We start from the raw sequence: 20,131 nt of genomic DNA on the forward strand, positions 1-20,131 counted from the left end.
TGCGAGAGAGAAAATGCCCGCAGAGAGGGAAGAGAAGGTGTGTGCACGTGAGAGGAGTCGACATCAAGAGAACGTGTTTGTTCGAGAGACACCGAGGAAGACTACTATATATCGATGGTGCATGTAGGCGGGAATTAAACAAAGGGATGGTCTTATTGGTTTCGGGGATATAGGGGAAGAGTGAGAGGCGGGGGGGGGCATCTAGAAGGAGATTGTTAAGTGTGAGTGTGTGTTTTACCCATCCAGGCGGAAGTTATGTGCACAAAAGAGGGGAGAGATTCGATGTGGCGTTAGGATTGAGGGTAATTAACTATTATGGAGACATAGAGACCTTGAACATGCATGTGTAAGAGGTATACATGTATGGGATGTGAGTGTGTGCGCGAGCGCATGATCGAGATAAAAGAAAGAAGACATAAGTCATAAGATCAACGACATGGGAGAGATGGATCGATATGACAATATGCATGCATGTGAGAATGCAGGGAAGAAGGCCCGACAATTGAGCTTGTGTTTTTGTCTTTAAGAGATAGTGGCGTGGGTTGGAGCATGCATCTATGGCGAGCAGAGGGAGTGAGGCGCAATGATTGTGCAAAAGAGATCAACCTATAAATGCATATGTATGGAGAGACATATATAGTGTGGGTGATAGGAAGCAATACTCTGTGCGAGAAAGAAATGTTGACGGAGAAACTACAAATAGATACAGAGATGGAGATGCTAGCTAGAGGGACATCCGCTAGTTTGGGTGTTGGAGATGACCGTCGGGTGGTTCAAAGGGTGAAGTTATATATGTGTGTGAGAGGGCACTTGACTGCATGTAGAGAGAAACATATGTAGTGTGCGTGATAGGAATCAAGAGTGAGGGCGAGAAAGAAGGTTGATGGAGAAATAGATAAATAGAAAGATAAATATTCTAGCTAGTGTGCGTTAGAGATAGGAGTCGAGTGGATCAGAAGGCTGGTTATGTGTGTGGGTGTGAGAGAGATAGAGAGAGGGTGCATGTGAGTCAAATACAAACAGATATTAGAGAGAAATGAGATCCAGAGAGACGGAGTTTTGTGTCTACGAGAGAGAAAGATATTTCACAACGAGAGTGATAGCTAGAGAGACATATGAGGGAACGCAAGATATCTCTAGGGAGAGAGGGTGTGTGTGAGCGACATACAAGAGAACAATGGAGAATTATCAGACCCGGGGAGACAGAGTTTGTGTTTGTGTGTAGGAAAGAGATATTGAAGAGGAAGAGTAGTAGGTTCTCATATCTAAGGAGCGAAAGACATCTCTGTATGAGGGGTGTGCGAGTGGCACACATGGGAATAATAGAGAGAAATGAGACCCCGGGAGACAAAGTTTGTGTTTGTGTGAGAGAAAGAGATTCCACATGGAGAATCATAGTTAGAGACACATAGCAGGGAGCGAGATATACTTAGAGAGAGATAGAGTGATGAAGGTCGAGGGAGAGAGTACCGTCAGTGTGTTATGAAGATAAAAGATCATTGTTGACATACAGGTAGCACGAGAGATACCTGAGAGATGATGAACGCGTATAGGTCCAGATAGATAGTCCTATATAAGCATGAGTGATAGCTATATGAGACGAGTATCTGGATTAAAGGGGATTCAAATATTTAAACTCGAGATCACGACATCGATAATATCATAACGCAAATTGGTGTATCAAACATGCATATTCATTTGAATTTGGGCACACGTGTAATGTTATATAGTTTATCAATATTGGTGATCCATAGATTCTTTAATTACAAACAATGCATGGTTTATATGCAATTAATGTCTAAACGGGATTACACTATATGTTGCGTGTGTGAAACACATTATACATGTTTGAGAAGTAAAAAAACCCGTATGAAACACACATTAATTGGAGACAGTTAGCGAGGAATGCATACATTGGATTTCAACATAAAGTGGTTTCAAATATTTGAAAATCCAAATTGATGTATAAATGGTGTTGTGCTTTTGAAAGTATATATATATATAAAACGATGTATATAGAATGTAATTCCAATTGAAAATGGGTCCCGCCTGAAAAAAATAGAATACAAATGGGATTCGAATTGAGTTGGCACGGTAAACATGCACTCTGCAAAATTTGAACGAAGCGGGAAAGTCGCAGTAACCGCCCGAAACCAAAATCTGCGAGATCGAAATCACTACTGCCTATCCCTGCCACGCAAAGCCTATCTGCTGGATTTCTATAGGTTTCAATAGGGGTAGGTTTGTAATTTCACCCAAACGTGACGTAACCGCCTCTCACCCCGATTCATACACGGTGGGTGCCAAAACACAGTGTGTCCTCGGCCGAAATCGACTCCCTCCCCGATTCATATTCATACACGGTGGGCGCCAAAAACAAACTCTCGTCGACAAATATTCGGTGTATGCGAGATTACCGTCCTATCCCCAACCGACTAATGTTGCTGTGATGTAGTAAAAATTTGAAATGGGGGCTAAGTTTGTAAATTTCCTCGCATTTGAGACAAGCGCGCCCTGAATACATGGTTCCCCCCTTCCTCTCTACCTCCCTTTTCCCCATTCGTACTCCGTGGGCGCCAAAGCACCCTCTCCACCCCACCCTCCTCCGTCCGCCACCCCATCCACCGCCGTCCTCCTCCACCATGCCGGAGTTGATACCCCGACGCTGCCATCCATTACAAGAGATCGACCTCTCTCATCCACTCCTTCGGACCGGGATCCTTGCATCCCGTCCTCTCGCTTCATCCCCGCCGTCGTCCACCTTGCCGGTGCCGCTCCTACGACTGTCTCGTCCACCGCGCCCCGCCTCCACCGTCTACCCTCCTAGATCTTTCCTGCCACCTTAAGTTTTAGCCTTCTCTTTTTTTGTTTTCTCTTTACGTTTGGTTACCTCTTGTAATCATGTTGTTGTAACTGTTGCCTGGTTTTAATAAAGTTTTGAAATGCTATGGGGGTTTTGCCCCACAGTTCACAGTCAAAAAAACGATCTGCTTCCACGCCGCCGACAGCCATCGCTACCGCAGCACCGTCAAATTCTCAGCAGATTCATACACGGCGCCCACCAGAGGCGGTACTCTTTCATATCCGCTCAACTTATTTATCGCAGCAAGAAAATAGATCGCCACTGCTTTACTCTGATTTCTTGTCTTGGTTGCGAAGTTGCCTTTGTCCCGTTTGCACCTTCAGATCCGCCATGGCACGCTCAACACTATACTCCCAATGCGTATGGTTTTCCCCTTTTATATTCCACACTAGTTAAATCACAGTAGACTAAATTTCAAAATTGGTGCAGTCGATTTTTCAGAGCTCGCCGGAGTTCACCGATGCGATCGAAGGGGCTCGAGTGGTTGTGGGGCCTCACCAAACAAAGAAAACTTGACGTGAGTGGGGGTTGGGGCGGGGGTGGGGTGTGGGGGTGGCGGAGGAACACAGGCGGTGGGGGCCGGTGGTCCGGCCGGCGGCCCGTGCGGTGTTCTGTATGGGAAGAATCAAAGACAAGGAAGAAGTAGGGTTAGGAGACGTAGGATCTTCATCCAACCGCCTGAAATGGTCGAGAGACAGCTGGGAGTTGCATTCTTAATTCGCTCTGGTTCATCATGTGTGGGCACCTCGCAACCAACATTTTATTATCCAAAATCTGCTTGCTCTTCTTTACCATGTTCGATAGAGCTGGCCTGTACGTGATCGATAGGTTTTCAATTACTAGCGGTAATACAACACCGTATTTTCAAGCCGGTTCCACTTTCCCGATTTATATATCGTGGTTATGGTGTACCCCTGTTATGTACACTATGATCTGCCTAGTTGCTGTGTGTTCTTGTTATCATGGTTTGGCAATAAACTCTCTATACAGTATATTATGAACCTATCATCTGCCAGCTATCCTTACTTCTGGAGCCTATTTTTTTGTGTACTTGTGCTAGATTATATAAATGCACGCACCATATTACAACACACATGAGCTCTCTCATCAGAATCCAGTGATAGCACACAAGTGTTTACAGGGGCGCCCCTATATTAGAATATCATCTGCATTACAAAGATAATCTCCCAACTATTTATGTTTTCATGGTTCTCAGATATTATACGCAATTACAGTGAATATCAGAATCCGCGCATCAGAAGAATATTATGGAACACTGCAATGACTTACAAAATTGGCACCAAGGCATTCAGTGCCATTCTGGAAGCAATGAAACTCGTACGCTCCCCACCTGTTGATTCTTGTTCAGAATATCATCCTAATGACTATTCTAACCTCGAGGAGTCAAAGGTAGATGGCCTGTCCTGTTCACCCATCAAGGTGCCTGTTCTAATTTGGCAAGGTTTTATTGATTGCACGTATCTTGCATATGTTGTCTTGCATTTCTTCTACTTTGTTGCACCGCCATCTGCTTAGTTTACTCATCATATAACTCGAGATGCCATGCCCATCCATTATCAATACATATTCCATCTGTCATCATACCATGTTTTTCCACTCAAATGCTGTTCTTGTTCATCAGACATCAAGAAGGAAGAGGGTGATTGCCGAACCTGAAGGAGCACCAGCAAAGTCCTTGAAAAATATGGTGGTGCCGGAGAAATCAGACAGCGCCCCACTTATATTGGATGTACAACCAATGACACAAAACGTAGGACCGACTCCAGCAGACTGTACCCATACTTCACTGGACAAACCACTAGCCCCACCACACAGGACCTGCACTCCAGCAAAAGGTATACTGATTTCATTTGTCATAGCACCAGTCGTACCACAGAAAAATCCCACTCCAGCAAAAAGTACAGCAAGTCCACCGGCCGAAGACCTATCCCAACTGCAGAGACGGCCAATTCCTGTAGATTGGAACCCCATTCCGTTTATTCCTAGTTTAAAAGACAATGCTTTCGATGTTGTTAGGCACTACGTGCATATATTCCCATCATGGGAAGATTATAGTGAAGACAAACACCATTTTCACATCTTCCTGTCCAACTTACATGTAAGTGCTATTATTCATGGTTATTATTTTCCTGTTTTCTGCTGATTGAACACATCAATGATTTACATTACATTGTTGTAACTAGGCGAGGGTTAATCTGGATAGTCATGATGAGCAAAGCTTGCTTGTGCTTTTCAAGGAAGCATTGCAGCAGTATCGGTGTTACCTGAGGAAATCATACTTTGATGGCAAGTCTATAAACGAATTTCCGGTGAAGTCTCCTGAGCTAAATTTAGAAGACATTGAATGGAAAAACCTTGTTATGCACTGGTCTCGTTCCCAGGATGAGGTACTGTCTATAAAATCACATGACAATTTGAACTTCTACTTTTCCGCATGTGCCTTATAGATCTTTTTTGCAGGAAATCTGCTCGAAGAAGAATTCCGGTTTGAAAAGAACGACATGATATCACAAATATGCTACCCGCTGCTTTGCTCTTGTTAGTACCTGTTGTCCTATATCACTGTACTTGCATACATATCTGGTTCATTATGTGACAGCAGTATGCATGATAGCTTGCTTATCAATTGTTCGCTCCAAATTATCTGATCTGTATGAATGGTTACATTAGTGTAGAATATATCCAATGCCAATGAATTTTTTTAGCTCTGCATTGTTCTTGTAAGTACATGCTGTCCTTTATCAGTGTACTTATATTGACAGGTAGTTGTTCATTACCATCACTCTGCAGCTTATTTTCCTTTGCCCTCCATTTTCTACACATCAGATCTATATTTACTCTTACCATAAGGTTGGTACTGAAGAACTTTAGCTGTGCATTGCTCTTGGCTGTGCCTTTTGCCTGTATCACTGCATATACATTTATAGCTACCTGGTTATGTAGCATCACTCTTCATCTTATCTTAAATATTCTCCATTTTTTCGTATATTATCACATATTATTTACTCTTAACAAAATGTAGAATAAAGGCAATGCTTATGAAGAAGATTATGGACTAAACTTCTTGAATTGGCCCCCCCATCAGCATGGACAAGGGCTTTATAGAGCCTGTCTTCACCAGTAATGTAAGTTTGTCCTTCTCAAGCCTTCAAACTTTGTTGTGTATATTTGGTTAGGCATGACTGCAACAACTTTTTATTTTTGGTGTTTGCATCAAATGCATGTTTAAAGTTTATTATGTAGTTCATAAACAAAAGTTTGTCCTTCTCAATTTAAGTTTTCAGTTGTACAACCAAGTTCCTTCTTCATACCATGTAAATTAAACTATACAAAGCAAGTGATCTTCTTTTGCACTGCATGTATGCTTCTATTCTTCATCCGTAATCCAGTGGTGTGGTGAACCTACCCACTACAACACAATGTCATATTCTGCATTGTCTTAACTATGAACAATGTCATATCAGTCTACTATTATTTAAACCGTCTCTTTATTTGCCAATCTGAAATGATATAAATTGACAGCACACTAACCATTAATACCTATGAGTTCTTGATCTGTAATCCAGTGGTGTCGTGAACCTGCCAACTCCTTCACAATGTCATTTCCTGCCATGTCTTGACCTGAACAATACCATATTGTGTTAATGCAATTTTAAACTGTGTCACTTTATTCGTCAGTAAGAAATGTGATGAATTGTCAGCACTGATACTTTTATGTGCAAAACCTGTCATCTGTCTGCTTGTTTATCTTTCAGAGTGAGGAAGATATAAGTGTTGAACAAGCGCAATCTCATCATCTTGCTCAGCTGCTTGCGTTGCAGCTCCCCAGCAGGGCTAAACTTTCTTGAACTCTATTGAAGTGCTGTCAGTTTTGTATATTATTTTGTCGGCGTGTTTATTTGCACTGGTGGCGATCTTTGATGTCCAGTGTATGTAATCTGCTATCTGCTTGTGCTTTATTTTCATAGTGGCGAACTTTGATGCCCAGTGGATGTAATATGCCGTAATTTCTTTATTGTATAGTCTAGGTTTTTTCTTATTCACGATGCTGCAGTTATTTTACTGTATATATATCGTGTCTTCGCAGTAAACCGGCCAAACCGTAAAATTACGGTACATAATCGGGCCGTCATGCAATCACGATGTATGATCCGCATCATGGGCCCCGCCAAACTGGCCCACTAGTAGATTCAGGCCTTTCATAGGCCGAGTAACCCCCGACCCTCTTTTCGCAATAAAACTCAATGAGCTTTTAGGAGGCTGGGAAGTAGGTTGGGCCTGAAACGTGCCGAATAGCTCACAGGCCGGCAGCAGCTCGAAATGGACCCCGGCCCATGATTGTCTGAATCAAATCACGGGCTTTAAGCAGGCCAAAGTTGTCTCGGTCCTTGTTTGGCCCAATCAGATATCGGCTGCGAGCAGGCCGGATGCAAACCGGGCCATAGTTAGGCCCAACTATATGACGGGCTTTTAACAGGCTGAAATTAATATAGGGCCGAAATGTTAAGCGGGCCCTTAACAGGCCAATACTAATATCAGGACGAATAACTAAATGGGCCTTCAGCAAGTGGCCCCAAAAGCATAGCGTCCCGTTAACGGGCAGAATCTGATACGGGCCATAATTGAGCCCAAAGCCTCTTAAGGGTCGGACCTAATCTGGGCCGTGATTTGGCCCAGAAAGTGGGAGGCTTTTAACGGGCCGGATCTCATATGGGCCATTATTAGGCCCGAAACATGGCAGGCCATTAATGGACCGAATCAAATATGGGCCGGCATTTGGCCCAGAACATGGTAGCCTGTTAATGGGCCGGCCTACTAGGGTCCTCAAAATCTTGTGGGCCTACAGCTGGGCCGGCCCATTAATGTCGGTGAAATCTCGTGGGCCTTTAGCTAGGCTGACCCATTATGATCCGCAAGAATTTTGTGGGCCTTTACCTGGGCCATCCCATTATGGCACACAAAAAACTTGTGGGCCTTTACCTGGGCTGGCCAGTTATGGCCCGTGAAATCATGTGGGCCTTTAGCTGGGCCAGCCCATTATGGTCCGCAAAATCTCGTGGGCCTTTAGCTGGGACGGCCCATTATGGCCCACAAAATCTTGTGGGCCTTTAGTTGGGCCAGCCCATTTAAACTTGATGGTCCGTGCCACGTGTCGACATATCATAGGCGCGTTCTATCCAATGAGTGGATGACATCTGTCCCAACGATGAGCCGGCACGTGTTTCCTCCAGCCAATGATGATTTTACACATGGAAAATCCCCATTGGTCAGGGCTGTTAACGGGTTATCGGATCAAAACCCGACCCGATAGCTTAACGGCATTCCGTTATGGTGGATGCCACGTGTCGGTCACCCTTGATGAAAGCACTTCCGTGACGCGCGATTTATCGTCATGGAAGTGGACACTTCCGTGATGATAATTTTGGTAATGTCATGGAACACTTCTACGACAACACAGGTATGACTATCTTGATTCTGTCATAAAATCGTCATGGATGTACATGCATGATAAAAAACACGACCTACTGTGACAAAAACGTATCATCACGGAAGTGTATTTTTTTGTAGTGAAACACCTTCGGAGATACCTGTAGAGCATCTTTATAATCACCCAGTTACATTGTGACGTTTGATAGAAAACAAGGCATTCCTCCGGTGTTCGGGAGTTGCATAATCTCATAGTCTGAGGAATATATATTTGACACGAAGAAAGAAGTAGCAATAAAACTGAACGATCATTATGCTAAGCTAACGGATGGGTCTTGTCCATCACATCATTCCACTAATGATGTGATCTCGTTTATCAAATGACAACTCATGTCCATGGCTAGGAAACTTAACCATCTTTGATCAATGAGCTAGTCTAGTAGAGGCATACTAGGGACACGTTGTTTTGTCTATGTATTCACACATGTATCAAGTTTCCGGTTAATACAATTCTAGCATGAATAATAAACATTTATCATGAATAAGGAAATATAAAATAACAGCTTTATTATTGCCTCTAGGGCATATTTCCTTGAGACTCCTACTTGCACTAGAGTCAATAATCTAGATTATATTGTAATGAATCTAACACCCATGGAGTCTTGGTGTTGATCATGTTTTGCTCGTGGAAGAGGATTAGTCAACGGGTCTGCAACATTCAGATCCGTATGTATTTTGCTAATCTCTATGTCTCCCTCCTTGACCAAATCTCAGATGGAGTTGAAGTGTCCCTTGATGTGTTTGGTCTTTTTGTGAAATCTGGATTCCTTTGCCAGGGCAATTGCTCCATTATTGTCACAAAAGATTTTCATTGGACCCGATGCACTAGGTATTACACCTAGATCGGATATGAACTTCTTCATCCAGACTCCTTCATATGCTCCTTCATATGCTGCTTTCGAAGCAGCTATGTACTCCGCTTCACATGTAGATCCCGCCACGATGCTCTGCTTGGAACTGCACCAACTAACAGCTCCACCATTCAATAAAAAGATGTATCCGGATTGTGACTTAGAGTCATCCGGATCAGTGTCAAAGCTAGCGTCGATGTAACCACTTACAACAAGCTCTTTGTCACTTCCATAAACGAGAAACATATCCCTAGTCCTTTTCAGGTACTTCAGGATGTTCTTGACCGCTGTCCAGTGATCCACACCTGGATTACTTTGGTACCTCCCTGCTAAACTTATAGCAAGGCACACATCAGGTCTGGTACACAGCATATCATACATGATGGAACCTATGGCTGAGGCATAGGGAATGACTTTCATTTTCTCTCTATCTTCTGCTGTGGTCGGGCATTGAGTCTAACTCAACTTCACACCTTGTAACACAGGCAAGAACCCTTTCTTTAACTGATCCATTTTGAACTTCTACAAAACTTTATCAAGGTATGTGCTTTGTGTAAGTCCAATTAAGCATCTTGATCTATCTCTATAGATCTTGATGCCTAATATATAAGTAGCTTTCACCGAGGTCGATAGATCAAGATGCCTAATATATAAGTAGCTTTCACCGAGATCTTTCATTGAAAAACTCTTATTCAAGTATCCTTTTATGCTATTCAGAAATTCTACATCATTTCCAATCAACAATATGTCATCCACATATAATATTAGAAATGCTATAGAGCTTATCCTTTGATCACCTCATCAAAGCGTATATTCCAACTCCGAGATCCTTGCACCAGTCCATAAATGGATCGCTGGAGCTTGCACACTTTGTTAGCACCTTTAGGATCGACAAAACCTTCTAGTTGCATCATATACAACTCTTCTTTAAGAAATCCATTAAAGACTGCAGTTTTGACAGCCATTTGCCAGATTTCATAATCATAAAATGCGGCAATTGCTAACATGATTCGGACAGACTTAAGCATCACTATGGGTGAGAAAGTCTCATCGTAGTCAACTCCTTGAACTTGTCGAAAACCCTTTGCAACAAGTCGAACTTCATAGCACTACAAGAAATATGATCAATTATGACTCCCCATTTTGGTCGTTAATTCGTCATTGGTTTCGTTTATTGACCTTTTTTGACCAAATTCGGAAGGTCAATAGTTGGCTGTCAAGAACGAACAAACGTGACCTTTTCTAGAATTTTGGTCATGGCTGCCCTTGAACAAAATTTTGGTCTTTAAATCTTTGACAAAAATTATGGTCATTACTAACGAGCCTAGGCCACGTAGGATCTGATGTGGCTGAACCAACATGGCGCTGATGTGGCAAAAATGATGACATGGATGCCTAATATATAAGTAGCTTTCATCAGTTGTTTTAATGGGCTGAGCCCAATAATATAGCCCATTTTTACATTTACTTTTGGGCCACGGCCTGTTAATGTTAGTTCCTGGGCTGAGGCAATGTGCATTCCATTTATTCAATCTATCATTAATTGGGCCAGCCTTTCTCTCTACCCAACAAAAATATATTGAATCTTTTTTGTATTAAAAAACTGTATTGGGCCTTGAGACGAGCCAGCCCACTCATACAATTTAGTATATTTGGTCCAGCCAATAACCAACAGTAGCTCAAAAAGAAAAAAAATCATTGCACAATTTGGCACCCAACCAATACAGGAGAATAAAATGATAACAATAATATAATTCTCCAAGATTTCACCAACTTAGGCCCAATAGTATCATTACACCACAGGTTCATAAGATGCACCAACCAAAATAACATAGCCAATAGCTTAGTATCAGTACACCATGTTCATAAGATGCACCAACCAAAACACAACCTCATCAAACCACAACCAATCCTTGGTCCATATTGTGGTTCACATGTACAGTCAAAGAAACTCATCAACCGCAGGTCCAAACAACTCAACATCGAAAGTCTAAAGCCAACATCAACCATGCCATACTAAACTATTTTACCTGCGAACATATCTATGAGACACGCAAATCTAGCATCACTTGCTGTAGCCCTAGCATCAGTGGCCTCAACTCTTTGCAGTAACAACTGATACTCTGCGGTGCGTGCAACTTCGGTCTCCTCTGATTTCTTCTGGACTTCAACAAGCTCCTCTCGTATCAACTCAGCGGCTTGCCTCTCCTTCTCAAGCTTGTACTCTAGTTCTTGTACATGGGCATCCAAAGCAGATGCAGATCTGTTGAACTTCTTCTTGGAGCTCGACTCAAGGCCAACATTTTGAAGGAATGTGCTGGAGGGACATTCTTTAGTGAGAATGTCAGCAACAATAGCAGCAACATTCTTTGGTTCTTCACCTTCTGGTACCCCTTGTTCCATAGCTTTTTCCATGTCAGCCTGACATTTAAAGAAAGATGCACACATGTCATTCAAGTTGGTTCTGAATGACTAGGAAACTTTAAAAGCAAACTGTTCAAGAATGTTGACTAAATAATAATCAAGTCTCCATGCTACTAATTAACTAGTAGTTATTTGAAAACTTTGAAGCACGCAAGCAGAATTAATCACCCTTGGGAATCACTTTTTTTTGCAAGTTACTATCAGATACATGAAAGAAGCATGGCACCAGGTTTATTAAACAGGTAAGGATACACAACAAACCAGTGTTGAAATTTAAATTAGGCAACTAAGTGCACCTCTGTTTAGCTTAAATGGGAACATGGAGTGAAGAAAAATGTAGTATGTTTCGGGAGCACATATGTTGTTTCTTTAGTACAATATCAGAGAAATCCACTTCCACAAGTCCTAAACATTTCATTCAGATCTTATATGAAATGATAGAGTTTCTCCACTCCGAAAGCCGGGAAGATAGATGCTTCAGGCAATCACTAGACAAATAATCAAAGAGCATACATTGCTCTCTCTTAATTACCAGTGTTCAATGACAAAGCAATACCTGCTGGATAGTAACAAGAACTTAAATTGCCTGAATATTGTCGCATTTCCAGTACCAAAATGAATATGCAATGCAATGCAACAGAGGATTAGGACAAACAAACCACAACAAAACATGAATCATATATTGTACTACTTGGAACAAACCATCTCTATCAAATCTGTCGAGCATATAATGTAGTCAAGTATAACAAGGATGAGGTAAACAAGCCTCATCAACACGGAAAAGAATACTAGAAACTTACTATCGCCTTCTTAACTAGCTCAGAGAAACCAGTCTTCTTGCCATTGTGGCACTCTTTGAATAGATCAAACACAGTCAACTCTTCACCCTTACGAGCCTCTTTCTGAAAATGTTCACGACACAATGGAACATAAGAAACAATTGAAAGAATCACTGCATTAGCCAATGAAAACATGAGAGATCCTTACCAAAACATGAACATGGGAAATGTAGGAGCCAGAACCAGTTTTCTGATGGAACTTAACTTTGGAATGGTTCTCCTTGTTTGACTGAAAGATTTCCTACCATGGAAAAAGAAACATGAGAATTAATGGAGCAACCATAAAGGAATTTATAACACGGACGCTAACAATCGATGCCAGGGTTGATTTCCCGGCCGTTATGCCCGATCCCCACCCAAGATGAGGAATCTCGTTTGCATTGATGCTACGGAAAGCGTCGAGCGCTCCAACATTTTTTTCCACTCGATGCAAAGTAACTAGGCGGCGGCGCTATCCTAGACGCTACAAACCAGTACAATTTCTAAGAGCCTGTTTCATTTTTCAATGTGGACGCTTCATTACCAGCATTGTGGAGAACAGACACTTTTGTGTTCTTTTTCATTCTCTAATCAATGAGGCATCTACAGACTACTATTGGCGTAGGAGGGATGGACTCCTACACAGGCGCTAGGCAAAAAAATACTTTTCTTCCACTGTGTAAGCACCTCAACAAGCATTCACCATTGAAGATGCCCTAAAGGCTCCTAAAGATTGCAATCCAAGTTACAGTTCAAAAGTGTATGCAGCCATAATAACATGCAAATCAATGTTATCATCATCTCTCCAAGCAGCACAACTGATGTTTAGTAAAGAAAGGTAGAGATAAATACAACATATCTAGCTTCAAATATCATGTGGTTTTATGAGTCTGCTCAATGACCAAGTATGATGACAATTAGCACATTATTATACCACTAAATAGCTACCGTATGAACATGGCAAGATAAAACAAGCACAATGGTAAACATAGACACAATGAACTCCTTCTCAAGTTAGAACTACAATATGAATACCTTGTGTCTTGGGGTAGACCACATCTTGACCAGCCTTTGCCACTCTGCATCTGTCACATCCTTATCAGGAGATTTACACTCAATAGATTGACTGGTACATTGTCAAAAGGCTTCTTCTTGAGATGGTGGCGCCTATTCTTCAACGCGGTCTTGAGGATGTCAGTGCATGCATACTTCACGGCATCGTAATGGGTGTCCATATCAAAATTGATCTGAGTAGATAACATATAGTGCAAGGACACAATTTAGAATGATATAACAAGTGGACAGAAATAATCACATTTGGCTGAGAAAGAATAAACATACATCAATTTTCCCAATGAAATTGTCGATATGATGCCCATTGGCCTTATACTCCTTGAAGTGGGGAAGGAGTGGTAGATGGTGCCTCGTAGCGAACCCACCCTAGGATGCAAGCTTTGCACCCTGTGCTGGTTTGTCTAGGCGTTTCTTCCCCTCAGCCACTTGGATGATAATCTTAGAGCCTAACCCATTAGTGAGTCTTTCAAGCCCTTTCCCATTCCTGCACTTATCCACAATAGGTGTAGCTGAAAAAGAACACATTCATACAGTTAATATAAATCAAGTTTGCATTTCATGGTTTCATAACTGATAATGTGTTATTATTACTTGCCTTCAATGTCCATTTGCCGCTATTGGTCAAGTTGTTGTTTAGAGAACTCAGGAACTTCAATTGGCTGATTTGTGCACTGAGTAGGTGGGACATGGCTTCTTTCACCCATCGGCATCAGGCTTACTTCACCCCCATGCATCAGGCTTCTTTCATCTTCGTGCATCGAGCTTCTTGCATCCACATGCACATGGAGGCTTCCTTCGTCCACATTTGTTGGGATTCCTACATCCATTTGCACAAGGCTTTCTTCATGGTTGGTTAGAGACAACTTTGTTTTCTGCCTAGTGACTCGAGCAGATTCATGTTCATCCGAGTTCAAACCAGGTAGCACCCTCTTTGAGCCTCCCGAGGCTGGAGCAATGACCCTTGCTTTTCCTGGAGCCATCTCAGAAGGTTTATCAAAACTCTTCTTAGTCTTTTTATTGATCGACTTCCTTGCCTTCTTATAGACGTTCAAAGCATTATAATAAAAGAGAGACAACTATTAGATCTCATGCAATTTTTTTTCCAGAATTAGTAAAAGCAGTGAAGCACATAAAGCATACAAGTAGCCCCCATCCCTCAAAAACAAAGGTGGAATTAGCACCTTATCTTCCTTCTCCACTACAATATCATCAACTTCATCCTCCTCAATGACCTCATCATCAGGACTGTACTCAGAGCTTGAGCCTTGTTGTGTTATGGCAGAAGTTGATTCCCCATCGGTGATGGCACTACCTTGCTGCATTTGATGAGTTCCTAACCATCATACCTAATGCAATGATGCCAAGTGAATGGAATATGCGGTTGTCCTCATCATATTTTTAGCCCTAATCTTCTCATATTCAGTAGTTGGTGCTTCTTTACATGAACAGAAAATATAATTGTAAGACTGAATGGTTGAAATTCATAGGAGAAGCAACACAACAAAAACAACTGAGCTGCGAGTTTCTTAGCAATCCTAGTATACAAATACAAATCAGGAGCGAACTATTTTATTTTGTTTTTTATACAGAGTACATATCAGGAGCGAACTATTAGCAATCCTAGAAGACGTAAATTTCGGTTAAGGTTACAAACATTTGCTAGGCATGAAACTACACAAAGCACAATTCATGTCCATTGAAAACCAAACAACACACTAAACAAACAAGTTGTATACCTGCAAGTTTCTTGCTCCTTGTCATCTTGGTCATAGTGGATCTCACGGGAATTGGAATTGTGCTAGTCAGCTTGGTTGTTGCCTAGTTTACTTGCCTTGCTTCCTGGACGAGTTAATGGCCTAGGGAGCAGCATAGCAGTTTCAAGTTAAAAATATAAAGTGGGCAGATGTTTTGAAAGGTAGATAAACAGTTTCACATTACCACAAAATATAACATGCTTAGAAGGAAGTGGACAGGTGACCCTGTGTGTCAATTCTGTCATGAAAAAAGGGGTTCATCATCTATTTTTGGGGTGCTGTACTACAAAATACAGCTAGGCTAATATGCAACAGCCTAGGGGTTGTGTCAAGGCCAGTTTGTTTTACTCAATATTTCTGGTGAATATCACATTTTATCTTGAGTAGCAGGAATGTGCATATTGTTGGGGTAGCAGCTTTATGCTTGGCCACATGTAAACTTAGAAACAGACACAAGCACTTCAGTACTTGTCATCGACATCAGTCACACTGTCACACACAAGCTGTAGCCTACACATTTTTAGCTACTAATAAAGATTGCTTATGTATCATGTCTTTGTATAATATACAAGTATTCAGTTGAGAGCAAGTGCAAAACAAAATACATTTAAACTTCAGTTGTTTAGTTCATGAAATTTCTAGAAATTAAGTATAGCAATAGGATTAAATATTTAAATTAACAGCCAATGCATAATTAATGTTAATTTGGAATTTTCAATGGGGACTTGCATAACTAGAGTTGCGTGGTCACGTAATATAATGAATCTACTATTGCAGAGCTATCTAGGCTCCCACAATGACACTTCTCTTCAGTAAAAGCAACATGTTATGGGATGAAGATGAAGTGACTCCATTTACAAACTGAAGCAGAAGATGAAGTTACCTGGGGGAGGACGGAGAGGATGGTCTGCTTGTACTTGGGCACCTCCGTGAGGATGGTCGTGAGAGGATGGTTGAACGACACCCTGCTACGTCTTGAGCTTGCGTTGGTTTTCCTCGAAGAGGAGAGGGTGATGCAGCAAGTGTAGCGTAAGTATTTCCCTCAGTTTTGGGAACCAAGGTATCAATCCAGTAGGAGGCTCCTCAAAAGTCCCACGAACGTACACAAACAAACTGAGAACTCGCAACCAACACAATAAAGGGGTCGTCAATCCCTTCACGGCCACTTGCGAAAGTGAGATCTGATAGAGATAGTGTGATAAGATAAATATTTTTTTGGTATTTTATAATATAGATGCAAAAAGTAAAGATGCAAATAAAAGTAAATTGGAAGCAAATATGATAATAGATAGACCCGGGGGCCATAAGTTTCACTAGAGGCTCCTCTCAAGATAGCATAAGTGTTACGGTGAGTGAACAAATTACTGTCTAGCAATTGATAGAAAAGCGAATAATTATGAGATTATCTAGGCATGATCATGTATATAGGCATAACGTCCGCAAAAAGTAGACCGACTCCTGCCTGCATCTACTACTATTACTCCAGACATCGACCAACTCCTGCCTGCATCTAGAGTATTAAGTTCACAAAGAACAGAGTAACGCCTTAAGCAAGATGACATGATATAGAGAGATAAACTCATGCAATATGATATAAACCCCATCTTTTTATCCTCGATGGCAACAATACAATACGTGTCTTGCAACCCTTTTTCTCACTGGGTAAGAACACCGCAAGATTGAACCCAAAGCTAAGCACTTCTCCCATGGCAAGAAAGATCAATCTAGTAGGCCAAACCAAACCGATAACTCGAAGAGACTTGCAAAGATAACTCAATCATACATAAAAGAATTCAGAGAAGAATCAAATATTATTGATAGATAAACTTGATCATAAACCCACAATTCATCGGATCTCGACAAACACACTGCAAAAAGAGATTACATCGAATAGATCTCCACAAGAGAGGGGGAGAACATTGTATTGACATCCAAAAAGAGAGAAGAAGCCATCTACCTAATAACTATGGTCCCGTAGGTCTGTGGTAAACTACTCACAACTCATCGGAGGGGCAAGGATGTTGATTTAGAGGCCCTCCATGGTCGATTCCCCCTCCGTAAGAACACCGACGAAGGCTCCAAGATGGGATCTCGCGGATACAGAAGGTTACGGCGGTGGAAATTGTGTTTCGGGTGCTCCCTGGATGTTTTCGGGGTATGTAGGTATATATAGGAGGAAGAAGTACGTCGGTGGCTGGCCGAGGGGCCCATGAGACAGGGGGCGCGCCCTACAGGGGGGCGCCCTCCTATCTCGTGGGAGCCTCGGCTGCTTCTTGGCTTGCACTCCAAGTCATCTGGATCACGTTTGTTCCAAAAATCATGCTCCCAACGGTTTCATTCCGTTTGGACTCCGTTTGATATTCCTTTTCTTCGAAATACTGAAATAGGCGAAAAACAGCAATACGGGCTAGGCCTCCGGTTAGTAGGTTAGTCCCAAAAATGATATAAATGTGTAAAATAAAGCCCATAAACATCCAAAAGGGGTAATATAATAGCATGGAACAATCAAAAATTATAGATACATTAGAGATGTATCAAGCATCCCCAAGCTTAATTCCTGCTCGTCCTCGAGTAGGTAAATGATAAAAAGAAATTTTTGATGTTTAATACTACCTAGCATAATTCTCAATGTAATTTTCTTTATTGTGGCATGAATGTTCAGATCCAAATGATTCAAAATAAAAGCTTATAAAACATAAAAATAATAATGCCTCAAAGCATACTAACAAATAATAATGTCCTATCAAAATAGCATAGCCAAAGAAAGCTTATCCCTACAAAATCATATAGTTAGGCCATGCTTCATTTTCATTACACAAAATACTCCCATCATGCACAACCCCGATGACGAGCCGAGCAATTGTTTCATACTTTTTAACGCGCTTTAGCTTTTTCAACTCTTATGCAATACATGAGCGCAAGCCATGGACATAGCACTATGGTGGTATATGGTGGTTGTGAGGACAAAAAGGGAGAAAATAGTCTCACATCAACTAGGTGTATTAATGGGCTATATGGAGATGCCCATTAATAGATATCAATGTGAGTGAGTAGGGATTGCCATGCAACGGATGCACTAGAGCTATAAATATATGAAAGCTCAACAAAGTAAACTAAGTGGGTGTGCATCCGACTTGCTTGCTCACGAAGACCTAGGGCATTTTGAGGAAGCCCATCATTGGAATATACAAGCCAAGTTCTATAATGAAAAATTCCCACTAGTATATGAAAGTGACAACATAGGAGACTCTCTATCATGAAGATCATGGTGCTACTTTGAAGCACAAGTGTGGAAAAAGAGATAGTAGCATTGTCCCTTCTCTCTTTTCTCTCATTTTATTTTTTTCCTTTTCTTTTTTTCTTTATTTCCTTTTTCTTTTTTTCTTTGGCCTCTTTTTTTGGCCTTTCTCTTTTTTCTTTTCTTATTTTTTTTCTTTTTGCAAAGTCCAAAGTCTCATCCCGACTTGTGGGGGAATCATAGCCTTCATCATCCTTTCCTCACTAGGACAATGCTCTAATAATGAAGATCATCACACTTATATGGATTTACAACTCAAAGCTAGAACAAGATATGACTCTATATGAATGCCTCCAGCGGTGTACCGGGATATGCAATGAATCAAGAGCGACATGTATGAAAATTATGAAGGTGGCCTTGCCACAAATACGATGTCAACTACACGATCATGCAAAAGAGCAATATGACAATGATGGAACATTTCATAATAAATGGAATGGTGGAAAGTTGCATGGCAATATATGTCTGAATGGCTATGGAAATGCCATAATAGGTAGGTATGGTGGCTGTTTTGAGGAAGGTAAATCAAGGGTTTATGATACCGGCGAAAGTTGCGCGGTAATAATAAAGGCTAGCAAATGGAAAGGATGAGTGTGCATATATCCATGGACTCACATTAGTCAAAAAAGAACTCATATACGTATTGCAAAAGTCTACTTAGCCCTCGAAGCAAAGTACTACTACGCATGCCCCAAGAGGGATAGATTGGTAGGAAAATACCATGGCTCGTCCCCGACTGCCACTCATAAGGAAGACAATCAAAAGAGCACCTCATGCAACAAATTTGTCACACAACTTTTACCATACGTGCATGCTACGGGACTTGCCAACTTCAACAAAAGTATTTCTCAATTTCATAATTACCCACTAGCATGACCCTAACATTACTACCTTTATATCTCAAAACAATTATCAAGCATCAAGTTGATCATAGCATCCAATTCTTTTTCTATGATAGTTTTTATTATACCCAACTTGGATGCTTATCATTCTAAGACCAACTTTGTAACCATAGCAAAAACCATGCTGTTCTAAAAGACTCTCAAAAAGGTATAAGTGAATCATGAGAGACTAGAAATTTCTTCAAAATTAAGACACCACCGTGCTCTAAAAGATATAAGTGAAGCACTAGAGCAAAAACTATCAAGCTCAAAAGATATAAGTGAAGCACATAGAGTATTCTAGCAAATTCTAATCAATTAGGCTTCTCCCAAAAGGTTTGTACAGCAAGGATGATTGTGGTAAACTGAAAAGCAAAGACTAATATAATACACGATGCTCCAAGCAAAACACATATCATGTGGCGAATAAAAATATAGCTCCAAGTAAAGTTACCAATGAACAAAGACGAAAGAGGGAATGCCTTCCCGGGGCATCCCCAAGCTTAGGCTTTTGGCTATTCTTGAATATTTTGGGGTGCCTTGGGCATCCCCAAGCTTAGGCTCTTGCCACTCCTTATTCCATGTCCATAAAAGCTTTACCCAAAACTTGAAAACTTCACAACACAAAACTCAACAGGAAATCTTATAAGCTCCGTTAGT

This window comes from Triticum aestivum, chromosome 2B (genome assembly GCF_018294505.1).
Source record: "Triticum aestivum cultivar Chinese Spring chromosome 2B, IWGSC CS RefSeq v2.1, whole genome shotgun sequence".
NCBI lineage: Eukaryota > Viridiplantae > Streptophyta > Magnoliopsida > Poales > Poaceae > Triticum > Triticum aestivum.